This window comes from Clupea harengus, chromosome 8 (assembly GCF_900700415.2).
Source record: "Clupea harengus chromosome 8, Ch_v2.0.2, whole genome shotgun sequence".
NCBI classification, from domain to species: Eukaryota; Metazoa; Chordata; class Actinopteri; order Clupeiformes; family Clupeidae; genus Clupea; species Clupea harengus.
The window spans coordinates 29062691-29071063 of NC_045159.1; the positions used below are offsets into that span (position 1 = coordinate 29062691).

General features: G+C 42.4%; 1 protein-coding gene across 1 annotated transcript in view; it reads left to right on the forward strand.

Moving 5' to 3' along the window:
- The window catches only part of LOC105902076 (prolyl 4-hydroxylase subunit alpha-1), a 5221-nt gene extending 4607 nt beyond the window's left edge, over positions 1-614 (forward strand). Inside the window, exon 7 of the mRNA XM_031572769.2 lies at positions 1-614. This exon is cut by the window's left edge and continues 1028 nt beyond it. The gene's annotated coding sequence lies outside the window, so the exon portion shown is untranslated.
- Positions 615-8373: the final 7759 nt, after the last annotated feature.

The window sequence follows — 8373 nt, forward strand, 5'->3', positions numbered from 1 at the left end:
AAGCATTCAAATCAATTCATGGCAAGTCTATAAGATGAATTGGATATCTTATTTCATTCACATACACTTTGTATGATGACCCTGGTGGGAATGAGGCAGAGAGAAATAGTGGCCAGGACCCATCAATAACATTTCCGTACACGGGGCAACACAAAACAATGTCTGAACAGAGAGCCTCAGAGAGAGAGTCGCTGTGCCCTGTGGGAAAGAACAGAAATCTCATCTGGTTCCCCACAGCAGGATGTCAATGTACTCTCTTTCTCACATATCTGCCAAGCTGATCCCAAAAACACTGTCCTGAGCCGCTTCTGAGCACACAAAGGATATTGCACATAGCACTGAGGCCCGGAGACCGTTGGAGGCAGCTGGGGTTTGCCAAAGCTCCTCTGTCCACTGTCCTGAAGTGCCCCATAGCTAAATCAGCCGGGGTAAGTGTATCAAGGCCAAATAGATGAATGTTTCTGACAGTGGGGATTGTTCTGCAGATGAACCCTCTGTAGGAGGAGAATCTGTGTGATCTGTCCTGAAGTGCCCCATAGCTAAATCAATGATCCAGTGGCGTAACGTAGTAACGACGGGCCCAGGTGCAAGATATTATGACGGGCCCCCCTAGTAAACGCAAAAACATTTAAAAAAAAAAATTGTAGCGTTCCCTACTTCCGCAACCGCGTCTAAAAAAACTGATCAAACGCTAATCAAAGGTGTTTGTTATCGATATAAATAGTGTTTAATTAATCAACCTTACTTATTTCAGAAGCGATGGGTGCGTACACAATTAACTAAGTCTTGTTTGACTCTCAGCAGGAACATTTCTTACCGTAAAAAGTTAGAAAGTAATAATAATAGCGACCACTATTTACCCAACTTGTAGCCTAGTAATCCTGCCCTACCATAATGTATGTAGGCTATAACTTGTCTTGAAATTTATATCTATCACAATAGCCGTAAGTTACCTGTTGCATGGTTGCTGACACACCGCTGAGGGCAGAAGCAGCGATGTTGATCCCTGCTGACTCCGTGGGCTCGCGACTAGTTGACGCCGGGCTAGTTAAAAAGCCGAATTGATTTAACTATAGCGTATTGTATGGTCACATGATCAAATAGAGACTTGACATTGGACAACAACATACATATTACCCAGCAATCATCATTGCTAATCACAAAAATACCAAAGAAAATAAGAACTTAATTAATTAATTAATTAATTAATTAATTTCATTGAATAGTTTTTTGATAGTTTCTATAGTGTATGTAGGATAAGCATATGATTTTGTTATAAAACGCTACTTTTCCCCAAAAAATTATAACTACCATGACTGAGATAAGTGTATATATAGCATTTTACACTATAATTTTATGAAGAACAGCGAGGATTAGAACATAAGCATATCCGAGAAAATTTGACGCTGTTCTGATGTTGTGCCCGTCGAGCGATGCCTGTCGCTGTACTTGGAAGGGGGGCCCGTTGAGAGACGCGTGTAAATCTTTGGGCCCGGCTACGGGCCCCGACACCCCACGGGCCCGGGTGCAGCCGTACCTGCTGCACTCCCTATAGTGACGCCGCTGGCATGATCCAAATGGTGATGGATGTGGAAACATCGCTCCTCACCACCACTACTCCTCCTCATCTACGCATATGGACAGCCTAACTCTACCCACTCACGCTGTCTTTCTTCCCCTCCTAGTCTAGACTATATTAGACGCTGCTGTAGTCTCTCCACCCGATCCACCTGTAGAAACCCTCGGCCCACATGCACCCATCATCACCATGTACCCCCGTACACTTACTGTAGTGTACGCCAACATGTTTTTCTGCTCCTACTCTTCTTACCCCTGTAACAGTAACCCTATGAGCACACTGTATACCCACTAAGCTGTTTGATAGGTGAAAATTCACCCTATTTACCTCAGGACTCCGGAGCTGCATATAAGTATATTTATTAGACAAACAACAATTGCAATTGGGCTCACTCACAAAACAAGTATGAAAGTGAAGCACTGATAAACACATCGCACAAGGTTTATATAGACAGAAGTTGAGCGTTCAGCGAGATAACCACGTGGTGGATTTCTGATATCCGAGGCAAGGATGGAAGTTTTCCAAGGTCGGAAGAAGCACAGTTCGAACCTTCTTATCACTTCTGGTCTAAACATGCTCTTGTACATGTGCAGACTAAGTGGCACCTAATATTCTAAGTTACACACACGCAGAAAAGCCATGTTCCTGCTTACATAAGTACATGATTCATATAAGGTAATTAATAATACAAGGCACTTGATTATTATATTCTTAAGTCATTAACAGTGTTTGGAAATTATCTCCATCACTGTTGTTTGTATGTATCATGTAAACACCATATGATGTTTGTATATATATTATGTACATCTACCAAATGCATACTGTGTACATCTACCACCCTCCCCTTCTGCCACAAAATCCCCCCACCCCCCCTTCCTACCTCCTCCCGGCCGACCTCAAGCAGACCCCCCCTTATGTGCCATGGTTCTCCTAAAGGTTCCTTCCTGATTAACAGGGATTGTTTATGCCCCTGTTCCCATTGCGCTTGCTCTAAGGGGGTTCAGGCACTGGGCCCTGTAAAGTGCCTTGAGACAATTTTATAAAGTGCAAGTTAAGCACTAGTCAAGGTGTCAGTTAGGAAGGGAGGTGCTCTCTGAAGAGTTGGGTCTTCAAAAGCTTCTTGAAGGTAGAGAGGGACGCCCCTGCTCTGGTAGTACTGGGCAGTTCGTTCCACCAATGTGGAACTACAAGCAACTGCAACTGCAAGGTGCAAAAGAGAAGCATAAGAAATGAATGCCATGATGTTTATTTTATTTTGAAATTTGATCTCTGTGTTTAAAGGCAATAACTAAAAGGTCTACACTTTAGGCTGCTTGTCCCAGATTCAGTAGGCCTATGTTAAACTTAAGTTCATGTTTACATATGAAAATATATATTATATCTTTTTTTTTAAATAAATATTGAATATGTCCAGCCCTCGACTTTTTAATTTTGGCCCTCTGTGTATTTGAGTTTGACCCCCCTGGCCTATATGGTTTCATTTGGGATGTTATTATGCAGGGGTCATGGGAAAATGTTCTGCCCTATGAGGGGTCCCTGGCCCCATATAGTTTGAGAACCCCTGACATAGTTTGCACTGTTTGCAATCATAGCAGCCCATGCATCTGGGGCAGTCCATCAATCCCCCAACTGTAAGGACCTTTAACTGAAAACCTCCTTCGCAAATTCCTTTGGTCGCTGATTCATAGCCATGCCAACTTCTCTCCTCTCACCTAAGCAAAGACCAACCTCAAGATGAATATATGGCACATGTGTATTAATAACATGGTGGATTGAAAGTCACCACTGTCATCCGTTGTGTTCTATGGTGGGATAATATCCTGTTCCTGTCTCTAACTCAATGTTCCGAGTTCCGTTGTCACTGTATGAATTCGTCCAGTTGGATCATTGGATCCTTGCTCTTGTTGCTTGTGTTTTGCATAGCATTAGCCAAATTCTCTATCAACCCACTGGTAAAATGTCAATGGACCTAAAGACAATGGCAGGGGGTGAAATGGTGTTAATGACTTGAGGTTCTGCTTACCAAACCACAGACATGAATGGGATGTAAAGTTTCTGTGTTTTCCATGGAGATTGCAGGTAAATCATTTTAACTGCTGGCAGTCATGTTATAAGATATAATATATCAAAAATGTACCACTGTTAAAGGCAATCCACTTTACAACCGTGGTATACTTTCAATATTACCAGAGTGACACTACTTTTGTATGCAAATCAACCCACTGCAACCTTTTCTTACAGTAGTTGCTTCAAATGACGACTCAAGGGGTGGTTTGGAAAAGAATTAGGTATTACCGTAGGTTATCAAAGGCGCAGTGTGGCCTCACAGTATTGGTTTGTGGCAAATGCGCAACAATAGGTGCCAAGATGCACAAACATGTTGTAGCAGTTGTCCTCTTCGTCCACTGTTCTTCCTCTAGGTTTCTCTTGTTACGTTCCCTCTTTCCTCTTCTCTTCCGATCTCTCTCCCTCCTCTTTTTCCCTTCTCAGTTCCACTCACTCATTTTTAGTTTGATTTTATGTTCTTTTCATCTCATGTTAATCATTTCCTAGATAACATCTTAAGACTACAAGATCTTGTAGTCTTTTGTGATATTATAAGTAATATTAAAATTCCACTGAGTCAAATGAACCACTATTCTCACACAACATGTTACACAACCTCTTGTCCAGGCCTTGGTTATTTTTCTAAACTAGGCTATTGCAATGCAGTTTAACGGGCCTGCCTGCCTGCGCACGGTGTAGTGAGACAGTTGCAGATAATTCAGCGTGCAGCCGTGCAATTGGTCTTTGATCAGCCAAAGAGGACACATGTAACTCTGCTAGCAACCCTTCACTGGCTCCCTGTAGCTGATAGATTTACATTGAATCTGTCACTCTCCTATAGCCAGTAGATTGGCACCAGCCTATCCAATTGGCCTGATTCAGCTCTTCAGTCCTCTGATGAGTGTCTGTTGTCTTTACATTTAGTCATTTAGCAGACGCTTTTATCCAAAGCGACTTACAAGGATGTATACACATTTTACATTTACACTGATGGCACACTGCACATCAGGAGCAATTGGGGGTTCAGTGCCTTGCTCAAGGACGCTTCAACAGGGAATCGAACTAGCAACCTTCTGATTACTAAACGACTTCTCTACCTCCTGTACCACTGCCGCCCCCAGCCAAAGAGGACACAGCTCTAGGCCCCTCTCTCCACCACGTCAGTCCTCTGATGAGTGTCTGTTGTCTTTGCCTTCTCTCAGCAGCAAGAGGTCGCAGTCAAGACTCGTTTGGATCGTGGTACCTCAGTGGTGGAATGACTAACCTAGTGCGGTCCATTCCTGTGACAGCTTTGGTCATTTCAAAAAGCGTTTGAAAACTCACATTCTTAAATAGCATTTGTCTAACTAGTTAATTTGTTTCAGGCTTACTTTATAAATATAATCATAGTTTTTGTATTATTATTATAATTATTATTTATTGCTGTTTTTACCCTAAAATTATACTTAATATTGTTTCATCAATGTAATTTCATTATGCTTATTACTTAAAATTCTGTTATTTTTACTGTTTTTTTATCTAATGTTTTGTAAGTTTCTTGGGACAAAAATACCTTAACCTTCACTATTCCATAATACGGACCATTCTGATGCTTTCTTCCTTTCCAATAAAGTTTGAACTCACTCAACCTCCCGGTCTGTTTTTTTCTTCATTGGGAACATTTAGGCAGACTCACAGATTCTCCTCCTACTGAGGGTTCATCTGCAGAACAATCCCCACTGTCAGAAACATTCATCTATTTGGCCTTGATACACGTACCCCGGCTGATTTAGCTATGGGGCACTTCAGGACCGCGGGCAGAGGAGCTTTGGCAAACCCCAGCTGCCTCCAACGGTCTCCGGGCCTCAGTGCTATGTGCAATATCCTTTGTGTGCTCAGAAGCGGCTCAGGACAGTGTTTTTGGGATCAGCTTGGCAGATATGTGAGAAAGAGAGTACATTGACATCCTGCTGTGGGGAACCAGATGAGATTTCTTTTCCCCACAGGGATCCATATAGGCTATGTAGATATTCTCATCTTTATTCAGTTGAAATTGCAAATAACATATATGTTGCCATCTTGATGCTGTTTGATGATGTAGCCTTGAGTGACAGTGTATTGTCACTTTTAATTTGGTTTAGGCTACATTTGGACTTTTTAACAATGAAGATAAATGGGAGGACTGTTTTTGCCGTGTATGGTTGGGACCTAGTCCAAGTGATGTGAACCTAATAGGCTACTACAAAAGAATGCCCATTAAAGCAACACTACGCAACACTAGTGTATAGAGGTGGGTTCATGTTGAAATTGGATCGATTAGGGTAATAAAAGTGTGATTAATGTGTCATATTGGATGGATGTACGCTTTGTTGTTTGGTGGGTATCTGAGCGCTTGTCATATTGGATGGATGTGGCTGGTCCTCTGACAAGTCATAAATATATCACCCCCTTTCTCCCCCCTCCTCAGAGACAGTTGAGATCTGATAATGGTGAGAATCACTTTGTTAGTTAGTTGTTATCTGATCGGATGACAATTCCCGACGTATCGCTATGGTGTTTCTGACCAGGCCTGTTTTAAACCAAGGGGTATCCCCCGCTCCCCAAAGCCCCCCAGTTGTGATTTTACAGAGACAGGCTGGTTGTGATAACAAGGGGTCAGCATGGTTGGCTGGTCTAGGTATGAGCATGGGGTTGATAACAGAAATGTAGTGGTGAATGAGGTCGTAATCCGAAGTTGAACCAAGAATCTATTGATGTGTGGGAGCCTGTGAGGGCTGAGAACAGTGGATGCCGCCCAAACTGTCATTAGTTGTCAGGCGCTCAAGCACACCAACAAAGTGGATTTAACACCTTTCTCATCTCTTACTGTGAGTATGTGTGTGTGTGTGTGTGTGTGTTTGTATGTCTTCAATGTACCACGCTGTTTTGAGATTAAACTAAAATATAGTCAAATATTACACAATACCCCTGTTTTATTGTTTATAATATAACTATTAGTATACTGTGTATCTGTCTCTGTGTCTCTGTGTTTGTATGTGTGTATGTGTGTGTGTGTGTGTCTGTGGGTGCGTGCGTGCATGCATGTGTGTGTGCTGTTGAACTATATCTTCTTTTGTTGAGCTACCATCTCATGAACAAATGTCTTATGGGGCAAGCCTTAGCATTTATGTTAAACAAAACTAAGTCTTTTAGACTTGAATAAGCAGGTATCATTACCATTAGACCATAGGGATTAGGTGTATATCATGTTAAAGTTTGCTATAATAGAATGAAAGAATGACATCTCACAGGCTGACAAGACTTTGGTGTGCTTGAGCGCCTGACAACTAATGACAGTTTGGGCGGCATCCACTGTTCTCAGCCCTCACAGGCTCCCACACATCAATAGATTCTTGGTTCAACTTCGGATTACGACCTCATTCACCACTACATTTCTGTTATCAACCCCATGCTCATACCTAGACCAGCCAACCATGCTGACTCCTGCTATCACAACCAGCCTGTCTCTGTAAAATCACAACTGGGGGGCTTTGGGGAGCGGGGGATACCCCTTGGTTTAAAACAGGCCTGGTCAGAAACACCATACCGATACGTCGGGAATTGTCATCCGATCAGATAACAACTAACTAACAAAGTGATTCTCACCATTATCAGATCTCAACTGTCTCTGATGAGGGGGGAGAAAGGGGGTGATATATTTATGACTTGTCAGAGGACCAGCCACATCCATCCAATATGACAAGCGCTCAGATACCCACCAAACAACAAAGCGTACATCCATCCAATATGACACATTAATCACACTTTTATTACCCTAATCGATCCAATTTTGACATAAACCCACCTCTATACACTACTCGCAACAATTTGCTACTTTTTGAGGTACGTTTATTTTTATGGGCAACTAGGTTTGTTATCATCTTCAAATGAATTTGCATGGTATACCTGGATACCTTTACAGCAGGACATTAGCAATTAGGTCACCAAAACACACCAGTTAGCAACTTGACTGTTTTTGGTTGTTGCTGCTGTTTTTGAAGGTTTATGCATTACTTTTAGGTGGTTAGCGTGCTAGCTTTAGACCAACACTCCTAAACAAAGTGGAGCTGTGTCTTTATTGTGTTTAGGAGTACTGCAAGTCATGCTAAACTTTGAGGAATAACAGATCAGATGATAAAATGACATCTGAATCAGGAGAGATGTGTGTAGCTAGTGTTTCAACGGATGGTAGGACTATGTGTTCATTAGTCTTACACTAAATGCTGGCTAGCATTACCTTTTTCCCCCATAGACTAGCAAGTGTAAGGACAGGTCACCATCCTCATAGGGTCACATAATAACGTTTTGATTTGCCACGATGGACAGTGAAAAACACACATATGGTATCATTCTGCCTGTGCCCCCAGGACGTGTCGCAGAATTGAAAAGGAGGATTCTTGGTGGCTGGTGTGTCAGAGGCGAAGTGAGACCTGTTCATCAGGGGGTGTGCCAGTTCCCCTCCCGTGGACAGCGAGATTCACTTGTGAAGATTTTGGAGACGTGTTTGTTGAAGTGCAAAGTTTACACTGTGTGTAGAAGCTCCACATCTCCACAAGGGTTGGTTTGTGTTGGTCTGGCACATTATCTACTGAAATGGACAGGGAGACAATCTCACTGTTCGAGCCACTTGGCTCTCTTGGGGAAGGAGATAGATTGCAAGGCTTTGGAGACTTAATTAAAGCATTGACACATAACCAAAGTCTTTGCAATGAACATAGTTTTAAATGCAT